Genomic DNA, 12,564 nt, shown 5'->3' with positions numbered 1-12,564 from the left:
TAATAAGGAAAATAAAGAGTTGACGATAATAAGTTGTATGTAATGTGTAACAATCGATGTTTGGCGAGATTAGGTATGAATTGTGATGTTTACTTAACATGACGTAAGTGTACCGTGTTTATATGTGATCCACACAAACACGATTCACGAAAATTGTACAACTCATTTTCAGAACGATTGTTTTTTTATACATATAATGATACAATTATTAATACATTACGTTTAATTTTTATTATATTTATTACTGTTAACTTTTATGTACAACATTATGGTAGGTTTTGATTCAGTTGTCTATAGGTATTCAATTTCGTATATAATGTTCATCAGTATTTATGTATAAAACGACAATGACGTTTTGTTACGTATAAATGGAGATTTAAGAAGAATACAATTGTTTCCGGCGATAATGCACATCAAATATGTATTATTAATAGATCCATGTCTTATTATACCCGTTTTATATATACGTTAAATAGCGACGTATAGGTAGGTTAGGTATGTTTATTAATTACTTTAATGATTATAAGATTAAATATGTTTTATTTGATTCGAAATAATAATTGCAAGCTGTAAAAGAAATAATGAATAACTAAAGAAACTACCTTAAGCTACTTTTAAAATACAGAATTTACTTACAAGGATCTACAAACGCTGCAGAGAATTGTGTGTTTTGTCGAGACGATAGCAATTGTTTATTTAAGTCAAAAGACGAAAATTTGTCTTTAGCTTAAACCTGGGTTCACACAGTATTTGTTAATATTGCATCTAGGGTTACAACGAATTCGTACATAGCATATACTGTATGGAATAGTCAAGAAGTTATAATACCGACCCTACGAAGAAAATTGTTCCTGCCTTTCAATATTGAACTTTTATTAAGTTGTGTTAATGTTGAAAGTCGGTTACCTAGAGCGCTTATCTTGTTAAGTTGTTGCTAAGGATGAGTTCAAGTTTAGCTTTGAAAGTAATATTTTGAAAACGTTTCCTTATTCAATGCGGTCGCTGTGTGAGCTATAAGGAAAATACGTTTATAGTATTCGAAAAGCAATAGAAGAAGTGGTATTATTATCGCTTATCTGATTTTATTGGTTAGGGACTTATTATATATTTATTTTTGGAACGAAGTTCCTTACGGCAGGCTTGAAATTTGGCTGGGCGACCGAACTGAAAAAAATGTGATACTAAAACCGTAAGAAAAATATATAACGGAAGTGACGTAAAATCAATCACACGATACTATCCAAAGGAACTTCGTTCCTACCTGGTGTCCCATGACACCACATAATTTTTTTATGATTTTTTTGTTTTGTCATTTATTTGTACTTGGTGCAGAAAAAAAAACCGATTATGCTGGTGTGCTGGTCCATTCGTAGTGTGCGTCCATTATACGTAGCCAGGTGTAATTTTGATTGGCAGCCTCCCGTAACCCGGTGATTCTTAGAACCCTCTACCCCACCGTTACCGCGGCCGCTGCCGTAGCCGGGAATAGTGAGCCTACCGGGAACTGAGGGCCTAAACTTTTGACGCGAACTCAGGGATTTTTGCCCATAGTAACCACGCTGGGCAGGCGGGTTGGTGACTGCAGGGCTGACTTTGTCGCACCGAAGACGCTGCTGCCCGTCCTCGGTTGGTGTATTTAAAAGCCAGCTGTAGGATGGCTATCCCGCCATTGGTCGTCTTCGCTAGTTCCATGGCGGTATTGAAACTTTGCTATCCCTTAGTCGCCTCTTGCGACACCCACGGGATGAGAGGGGGTGGCTAAATTCTATAGTGCCGTAGCCACACAGCAAATATATCCGAATGGTAAGAGTTATATAAATATTATTCGTCTCGTTGCCGGCTTTAAGCTCTTCAAATAATTCAACAAAACCCTCGCCATGCTATTAGGCTATTAGGACCCGTAAATGCATAGTAATAAATATCAAAATCGTGCGTCGAAACGACAGCAGAAGTGAAGCGTTGCCTAACGGCTTGACAGATGATTCGCAAAACGTGCGTCACGTTCCGCGAATTATCCAATAGTCGCTATTATTTATTTTATTCATGTCTGACAATATAAGTACCTACATACTGAAGTTTATTGCCGTAAATTCGATTTCAACCGAACACGTAAACGTGAACATTTTAGCTAAGTTAGATAGACAAACGTAGTTGTTGACTCCACTGACAAAAGAATTGAGAGAAATACTGTGGATGTAACGATAGATCAGGTTTCTCACCAAAAAAAAAAGATAAAATTCCTACATACTTGACCGATTATTTGAAAAAGAATCATTTAAAACTTGTAAACATTACGCCATCTTTTCTAGAAGCAAAGTAAAATTAAAACCAATGAACTAAAGTTCAAGAAGACATTCGCACTCCTTTTTACAGAACCGCACCAAATGAGACGAGTAAAAGTTATACTGTGAACAACAATACACTAAAACATAAGCAATCGAGGTAGTTATTAATTCAATTTATTGTTTGTACTCTACTAGAATGGATTCGTGGAACTATTTATAAATAAATAAATAAATAAAAAAAAACAAATGTGGAACTAATCAACTGATGGCTGACTAATTAACGGTACTGTGAAGTCATCATAGCTCGATAAAGATTTGTTATATAAACATAAAAGTCCAGTGGCACGCTACTTGTATGGGTCAATGCCCAATGGTCTGTGTAGATTTATTACGGGGATGGGTGTATGTATGGTGTTTTCATGGTTTCTTCGTCCATACGAGGTTGTTAAGTCATTTTTGCTTACAGAAATAATGTTAAGTAACCGTTTTTTTATCAATTATATACAAATGTTCCATTATGAGGTGATATCTATTCGTAAATATGTTTATGCGTAAGACAGATTGCCTCAAAAAAATTAATGAAATAGTTTTCTGCAATGATACTGGTTTTAAAATCACATAGATTTACACATCGCAATGAGTGATTTGATATCTTAATAGACATATATAGGCGTACCGCAATCTCTGAACATGGCTGTGGAACTGTACTTCAGCTGATGACGATAATCATTTAAAATATATACATATACTATAATCTGCAACGACAAAATTTATAAAAATCGTATGAAAATAAATATAAAATATTAATCGAAAATTATGAAGTTATAAGTTTCCTTAAACTATTTAATTTTCAGTTTGTAATTTGTGTGTGTGTCTTAGTGAATATATGGAATGGACTGCGGGTTATCGACCCTGCTATATAGATTTAAGATGACGATAAAACATATATTTGATGAATCACTCAACTGGTCACGACAAGTCATTCCGTTGTCTTTCCTTTTAAAAAAAATCTATATAATATATATAATCTATACCTACTATTATAAAGTTTGAGTTTGTTCTTTAAACGCGTTAATCTCAGGGACTACTAATTAGTTCGAATTGATTCCTTTTTTTTGAGTCGGAAAGTCCATTTTCCGAGGAACACTGTAGGCTATATAACATCACGCTTTGAACAGTAGAAACAGCATTTACAATAAATGTTACGAAAACGGAAAAAAATGTCTTATATGCCTTAGGAATGAAAAATAACTTCATCGACATGGCAATTTTACGAAAATAAACTTTGTGCTTTATGGCATTTAATGACGCCTAACTGGAGCACAGCTATAGTCTTTCAATAAAATTGTTGGATTCTTTTGATTCTTCTGAATTTCAATCGATTCGAATTCGATTTTATGCAATATATATAAAAAGTTTTCAACGTTTTTAAAATTCAAACAGACGATTTCTAGTGGTAGCGAGGAAATAAAACAGAAAAAAAAAATTCTATCGTTCGATCGCAAATATTTTAGAGAGAGTACTTGAAATATAGAATAACTCGGTGTTTTGTTTTCTTCTCGTAAATAATATAAAATTTCTTTCACTTGACGTGCTTTATTCCGTTATTAGGTTAGTTTATATTTTAATAATTAATAAATGTTAATTATTAGATATAACTCGATCTGTTTTAGAAATTTCTACTCAAATTCGTTTTTCATTCAGGTTTTCTTACACTATTAATCATGTTTATTATACATATAAATTTTTACTGAGTTAGGCTACAGCAGGAAATATCCTGTTCAAAATCTGGAGCAGCCCGACTGGGGAAGTACCTCTACCTTACAGAAGATCATTGCTAAATAATACTGTTCAAGCAGTGTTGTGTTCCTGTTAGTGAGTAAGGTGACCAGAGCTCCTAGAGGGAATTGGGGATAGGGTTAGCAATGCGCTTGCGATGCTTCTGGTGTTGCAGATGTCAATAAGCTTTGGTAATCGTTTACCATCAGATGAGCCGTACGCTTTTTTTGTCGTCCTAGTATAAAAAAGTAAAAATAACATACTTCATAAATCATTAATTAATTATTATGTGCATAAAAGATTTAAGAAACCCTCTCTACATCTCTATATCAACAAACACAAAGTAAAGCATGATTTACTCTTCCGGTGGATTATTTTACAGCACTTAAAATTAAAGCTAAAGTTCGTAACGACTATGTTCTAACTCTTTTTCTTGTTCTTATAAAACTTTCATATTATTACAACTTTTTACGTAAAATGTTGATTAAGTTTGAGATTAATTGAATTTACATGTTATTTAAGAACTTTCAACATATGCCAACGTATATAGATCAATCTAGCAATTAATGACATAAAAGAAACAGTAGTATTACTTTAACTGACAGATTTTTTATTTGCTCGCTGTTATTATGAAAATAAGTGGATTAATTTTATAGCATCTCATATTTTTATTACACTGTATTTTAGTAGGCGTTTTAAAGTGTTAACGATGTTTTAATTTTGTAGTTTGATTATCGTATCGATAAGAATTGCTGCAATTCATACTTGTCCGGTATTTATAGTTCCGCAGAGAAAGTTTAGGAATGTCTCTTGGCATATTCTATATTTATTTTTTATAATTATTTTGTCAGCCTACTAATATTATAAATTCGAAGGTATGTGAGAATAGATGTTGGTTACTATTTATATGAAAAGCGTATTTTAAATTTCTAATTAGACAATAAACAAGACATCTTATGCAAAGGAATGTTTAAAAAGAGATATATTTTCTTAATTAAATCGCATACTTCTATTGACACCGGAATCATATCTGAGGCTTAACAAGAACGTGTCAAATTTATAAATCCTGTCAAGTCGCAATATTCTTTTTATGGCTTCCTGTATATTAAGATAAGAAATCGAGTTGACGTTAATTAATATATTCTTGGATTTATTTAAAGAAAACCTGTTTGGAATATCAATGAAAATACTGCATGCATGACTTTTAAATACCACAACTTTATGGCGAATGTTTTTCTAAATTCAAATAATTCAGGGTATTTAAAAAGATTTGAAAGCAAATGTCTTGTTTTAATTTGTACCTAATTGCAGAATGATTTACGTATTCAATAAAAAATCAAGAAATAAATATTACATAGCACGCGCTTAAAATACTCGCTGTGAGAGCTTTTATGCTAATTCAAGTGCACGTAATGGTTATAAATCTGCGGCTAAGCGGCTACGCTGGTTCGCACTCAGCCAGCTAGGCTAAGGTCATCGCATTGTTATATAAAAGCCTTAATAAAAATATAGGCGCTCGTCACTGAGTGTCTACTTAAATAATAATGTTCTTTAATCATAGCTTAGTGAAACTTTCTAGAAAGTGTTTGAATCTTTACTTTATTTTTTTAAGAATTATTTTATTTCAGAGAATAAGGGAGATATTTATACGTAGCTATATATTTTTTCTTTTGTTATATCACGTGATGTGTTTGTATTATTAATGTTTTTTTTTTTAAATATTGTGGTGAGTGTATTCTTAGCACAAGTATAGGAACACACTAATAAATAATCGATTAAAATTTGATTTTTCTCTACACAGCTGTCTCGGCTTAACTTAATTTTTCACGAGTAAAACCTTTTAATAATTGACTGAATAGAAATGAAGTACATACATTAAAAAATGGTCTAATTAAATCGCAAACGATGATTTTTTGCTATTAATTAATCAGTTAACTATAGGTAGGTATGTATATTAACGTGGGAACATTATTCATAGCGTACAATGTAATTCGATCCGCCTCCGTCACAATGACATTAATATAGGAAAACCCGTGGAGCAATCAAGTCGTTGCAATTAAAACGTTACATAATAAGTTTTATAAGTAGGACGTAAATCCTCACCATTGTGCAATTTCAGTTGTAGCCTCAACGATCTAGTCGTGTAGCCATTTGTACTGAAATCACTGAAATCACTGAATTTGTATTAGTGTAATATTGCTTTGTGTTAGCTTTCTAAAATTCTGTTCGTGTTAAAATGACAGTTTATTAAGAAAACTCTTGAGCTATAAAACGCTTCAAATCACAGCTAAGCGGATGAAACTGCGCAGATCTTGTAGTTTATAAATGGTCAACTAAATACAACATAACAACCATATCCTTCAGGTAAAATTCTTGAACTAAAAATCTTAAAATTCAAATTAAGTTTTTTATCATAAACATACAAATTTATTGTAATTTATACGTAAGAATTTGTATTTAAGTGTAAGTGATATGGTTATTACATCAAAGCATACCTCTACAGGTTCCAAGTGTAAGGTGATCCTGTTAAATATTCCGAGCTCGTCGCCGCTGGAATGGCGGCCGGGAACACTTTCAGGTGTTCGCTGAATTTCGGGACCGGCAATAAAACGTTTAAATATCTTTTTATGACGTAAAAATGCTTTTTTTACATATTATGTTCTCGTTTTAGTGCGGCTACATTTTACGTTGTAATAATATTACTTCAATATGTATTAAATAGATATAGTAGCTACTGGAACTATTTTCTGAAAATGCTAAACCATATATTATATACATAATACCTGGATGAACACATGAAGGTTTTTTTTTTTAATTTTGTTATTTGTGTTTTTACTATTAACAGAATAACAAAATACTTTGAATCTTATTCGAAAGCACGTAGCGTGACGTACGTAACCTTTGCAGCGTTACGACGTTGAAAGTTTGAATCTAGTAAGTTTTCACATTCGAGTTTGAATATATATAAAGGTTACCCCGAGCCGGGCAGCCGGGGAATTCTAACTACGTTTTCCCTGTGACAGCTGCGCGAGGCGTTGAATTTTTACCTAGGGTTTTGAATACGTAAATGCTTTCCTCTGTGTTCTGTGTAATATATTTTTTTTTTGTTTAAAGTGTTTCTACAATCGTTCTTACACGTGTAACTTTAAATTGTTCACGTTGTTTTTAAAAAAGTATAAAGAATAATTGTGTTTGCAGGCAAACGAAAAAAAAAACCGACTTCAATTATATCGACAAGTAATACAGGTATAACGTAGGTAGATGAAAAAATAGTCTAGTAAATACGCATTATAAATGATGAAATTTAAATGTGACCACATGAACACCGGCTTTTGTTTAATTAAAAATCATTAAAATCGGTACACCCAGTAAAAAGTTATGCAGATTTTCGAGAGTTTACCTCGATTTCTCTGGGATCCCTTCCATCAGATCCTGGTTTCCTTATCATGGTACCACACCGGGGATATCTTCTTTCCAACAAAAAAAAAAGAATTATCAAAATCGGTTCATAAACGACGAAGTTATCCCCTAACATACATAAAAAATATATGTATACGGTCGAAGTGAGTAACCTCCTCCTTTTTTTGAAGTTGGTTAAAAATGACCTGTTCTTTATGGAAGGTATTATATTAAATAAAAAATTTATGGCCAAGGAATGTTTAAATTCGATCAAATACAGAAAATTAATGAGCAGTTAAATTTATTCAAAATAGAGGAATCAACTTCACGCGAACACGAAATGCATGCATAACATATTTTGAACGTAATTTTTGTCGTTCTTGCATCTGACCCTAGTTGGCGGCCGGTGACCCGTTTCCCATACAGCTCGCAACAATACGCCGATATAACCGCTATTCGAAGACCGGCTTGGAGAGAGAATAAGAAGTTATCTACATCACAATGACTGTATTCTTTTACCTTCCTTTGGCTTTCCATCAAAATAGCCATATTATGTCTATGCCTTTTATTAATAGTTTTACGTCTAAATATTTTGGTAAGATTCAACTTTTGATAAGACTCATTTACTCCTTATTTCTCTGTGTAGGTTGCAAAATTAATGTATATATTTTTATAACTTTATTAGTTTTTAGGTATTTTAAATCTTATAAAATGTTTCATTTTTATGCTTTTATGCAATCACTGTATTAAAATGTTTAACAATTTCAGTTCAATGTCAAGTTTTAATGGTTTAACGGAATTACGCAACATTCGCTTAATATTCACGATAGGTATGTACCTATATGTCCTCGAAATAAATTTAATACGATAATTTCTTAAGGTTAATTATATATTGTCGATTAAGGTTACTTATTAATCGACTTCAAAAAAGGAGGAGATTCTTAATTCGATTATTTTTTATGTGTATTACCTCTGAACTTTTGACTGGGTGGAACAATTGTGCTAATTTTTTTTAATCGAAAGGTGGCGCGTGCCATATGGTTTTATTTAAATTTAATTAAGATCTAAAAAGTGCTTTTCGAATTATATCTAATAATGCTTAATTACTTAACTATTTTTTTCGCTCACCTACGTACGTTGTATTTTACCGCAGTACCTGGGTGACCGAGGTTAGCTCGGTATATTTAGTAAATCGTGTTTCTTGAAAATCATATTTAAATAAGAATTATAAATTGATAAAATATGAGTAATATTTTACCGACATAATAATAAAAAATATGAACTGGTTAATTATTTAAATAAAAAACCATGAGTGCAATTAGAACAAAAAGGAAAAAAAAAACGATCTGGAGACATTGGAGACATAGGGATTTGAACCGTGGTCTTCTCGGTCGATCCCGACCGACCGATTTGCCCCCTGAGCTATTGACAAGTGCGAAATTTACCTTCGTATTCTAACGTTATTGTAGCCTTTTTTTTATTGTCTAAAAACTGGGATAAAACGACATTTTATAAAAATGAATCCTAGCTAGATTTATTAATCTCCCTCGAAATCCCCTGCATACTAAATTTCATGACAATCGTTGGAGCCGTTTCCGAGATTCAGATTATTTATATACAAGAATTGCTCGTTTAATAGTATTATATAACTTTTCTCTGGGTATACGGTCACTCGGGGTAACTTTGATTGTAACTTTGACAGTCAAATCGCAAAATTATTTTTTATTTTTACGTTGTCCACATTTAGTGCGTAACATTATATTTACAAAATTTGTTTACTTATCAAACTGCTTAAATGAACTCTCTGTAAAAAAATAAAGCTTTTAAACGAAGTTTATGTCAAAAACTCTGCTAAAAGTTCGGCGCGCAATTTTTGTATTTTTTTCAGTGGTAAACTTTTTGATAACTGACAGTTTTGCTACTATCAAGATATTTAAAAATATAATACACGTTTAATATTTTCTACGTGACATTGGCGAAATCATCTGTACTCATTTGGCACTATTGAAAGCCATTAACCCTAAAGAAGAAGAACCATTAGTATGTCTATTTTAAAATCTCATCTGTGTCGAAGTTACCCATAAAGGGGTTGTTACCTTGGACACACAACAAAATTGCTATTGTTTGATACATTAATGATTTTTATAGACGTTAAATAACTTGAGAGTATGAAAACCAACCTGAGAGCACATGTTAACTCTTGTGTCTCATAGGGTGGGGGGCCATTTAAAGTGGAAGCAATTGTTTGTTAAAAAAAATTAAAAAATATATTGTTTTTTGTTGTTCATTTGTAAAATATTTTTATTTTGATCTAAGGAGATTTGTTATAGTGACTTTTAAAAATGATATCGCGCAAATGGTCATTTCGGATCTTGGCAAACAAATGTGTCCTTTTTTCTGTATTTTCAATCACGTTGGCCAATGTTTCGGTGGATATGGCGGCAATTTCTTTACGAATATTGTTCTTGAGGGCAGCTAGAGTCCTTGGCTTGTTAGCGTATACCTTGGATTTCAAATAATCCCACAAAAAAAAGTCTAGTGGCGTCAAATCAGGTGATCTCGGTAGCCAGTCAAAATCGCTTTTTTTCGATATCAGTCGCCCAGGGAACAATGGTCACAATAAATTAATTGTGTTACTCGAGCTGTGTGGCATGTGGCGCCGTCCTGTTGGAACCAGTAATCGTCCATGTCATTTTCACGAATAATCGGCATCAGAAAATCCGTTATCATGGCCCGATAACGCCCACCATTGACGGTAGCGTATGTTGTTAGAGTCTCTTCAATACTGGCTAGTACGGCTTCGATATTTTCATCGGAACGTCTTGTTCGTTGTCTGGATAGGTGTCAGGCATTACTAAGACTACCGGTGTCCACAAATTTTGCGTATAAATGTCTGATATTGTTATTACCTGGAGCAATTTTCAGTTTATTTTTTTTACGAAACGCACGTTTAGATTTCACGATTGAAGTTATTTTGAATCCATAGCTGAACAATTTCAGCGCCTTCTTTTGGTGTGTACTGCTCCATGGTTAAAATTCTACTGAAATGACGCTTCCAATACGGTATGTCATTAATCGATCTGGCAACTAATGTTAAAGATATAGGGTTGCACGATGCTTCCACTTTAAATGGCCCACCCTGTATTTAACATTGTCAAAGTTAGGTAAAAAAATATAGTATATCTGTCAAAGCTACCCCGATTGATTGTACCGATTTTCCTAATTCTTATTTTAATGAGGCTGTGTGGTTATGGCAGCAAAGAATATAGCCCTTCCCTTCTATCTTTCCGTTGGTCTCGTAAGAGGCTACCAAGGGATAGTTCCACTACCACCTTGAAACTTAAAAAGCCGACCGATGACGGGATAACCATCCAATTGCTGGCTTTGAAATACACAGACCGAAGACGCGCAGCAGCATCTTCGGTGCGACAAAGCCAGTCCTGCGGTCACCAACCTGCCTGCCCAGCGTGGTGACTATAGGCAAAACACATGAGTTCACGCCATCTTTGGCGCGAACTTGTGGAGGCCTATGGCCAGCTGTGGACTGCGATAGGCTGACTCGTGTGTGTGTGTGTGTGTGTGTGTGTGTGTGTTATTTTAATCGAAAGCTGATGCTTTTCTCGATTATATTTAAATGATGCTACCCATTTAAATGTGATCTAGATCTAATGACTACTTTTTGAGTTTGATAACGCGTATTGACCATTTTATCGTCGTTACGTTTTTTTCGTTGTATTATTTTTGATGTAATTAAAGTCGGTTTAATTTTCGTTTGCGAGCTAACACAATTTCTACACTTATCCATTTTTAAAATTTAGTTCTTTTTATATAAATGTGTGAAAGACTTGAAGTATAGCGTGTCACAAAATGAAACAGTCGATTTATAACCGTCAATTCAATAGTGTGAAAACGTCGTTATAATGGCTTGTACGTGTGTGAATGTGTGTGCTGTGTTTGTGTGTGTTTGAGGTGATAGACAGACGAGAGAGATACGTTTTCGTGTGTGCGTGACCCGTGCGGACTTTGAACTTTTCCTTCGCAACAATGCGAGATGTGTGAATGCGATGAATGGCAGACTTGAGATACATGCATAGACAGCGGTGAATTAGCGCTTTAAAATTGCGTACATGTGTGACAGCTGCTAAAGCGATTGAGTTATATAAACGTTAAGACCATTTGTTTGAGTAAAAAAAAAATTAAATGCTCTTATACAACGAATGTCTGCTGAAACAAATCCTATTTAATAGTAGTCTTAAAACAATTTGTTAAAAATCCAACGCTTAGATAAAGAACAAAAAATTTGTGTGTGCAATTCACACACGGCAGAAATGAAACTTTTGAAAAGTTCTAGCTTATGTAATCAAGTATATTCTCGAAGTCAAGATAACATCCACTCAATACGGAACTTATTCCGTTTACGTACCGCGTAACATTGTTATTTTACGTTGAGTCCTCGTGTCTTGTCGAACGGTAATAAAATTGGTTCTGTCATCATATAATGCAGCGTCACGTTAAATTCACCGTTGAACTTACAGTTAGTACCTACTTATGTGTAAGTTGTACTTTTAATTTTTTATATGTAGGCAGACACCGGGAAGTGATTGCTAGAATGATTCATTAAAATCTACTGATACAAAGTATTTTGAAATATTTATTTTTTAAATACTTTTTGGACCTTAAAAGTAAATGTGTTACCGGTGTTGTTACTAAATTTCTTACAGTCGTAATATGGTTAATAATAATACTTTTTCAAAATTTAAAAGACAATCACTTAAATATGTTTAATTTTTTTAATCGACTACGTAATTTTTTATTCAATAAATTACATAAATGTACATCTAATGTTAGTAAAAATAATAAATAAACGCTGACACGTTATTATTAATCGGTAAGCGGTTGGTAATAATCAAAGTAGCGTCAAGCTCTTCCGCTTAGGTTGCTTAAACGAACAATCGAGTTGTCGAGTAAGCGAAACTGTAGCCTCATGCTTAGGATCGGTGAGTAAATATTTTCTTAGGTATTTGTGTCGGTATTTCAATATTTACACTTGTTGGCATATTTATACATGACGACATAGCAGTTCTCTTGTTACTTTTATTAT

The 12,564-nt window shown here is 33.2% G+C and overlaps 1 long non-coding RNA gene across 1 annotated transcript; it reads left to right on the top strand.

Moving 5' to 3' along the window:
- The first annotated feature begins 6,085 nt into the window (after window positions 1-6,085).
- LOC123665086 lies at window positions 6,086-6,798 on the top strand. Its single transcript, XR_006744986.1, has 2 exons — window positions 6,086-6,428; window positions 6,568-6,798. It is a non-coding gene; the product is annotated as an uncharacterized LOC123665086 (long non-coding RNA).
- The last annotated feature ends 5,766 nt before the right edge of the window (window positions 6,799-12,564 follow it).

This window comes from Melitaea cinxia, chromosome 23, assembly GCF_905220565.1.
Source record: "Melitaea cinxia chromosome 23, ilMelCinx1.1, whole genome shotgun sequence".
Taxonomy (NCBI): domain Eukaryota; kingdom Metazoa; phylum Arthropoda; class Insecta; order Lepidoptera; family Nymphalidae; genus Melitaea; species Melitaea cinxia.
The sequence above is the reverse complement of the archived record's forward strand: the minus strand, read 5'-3'. Positions and strand labels throughout refer to the sequence as shown.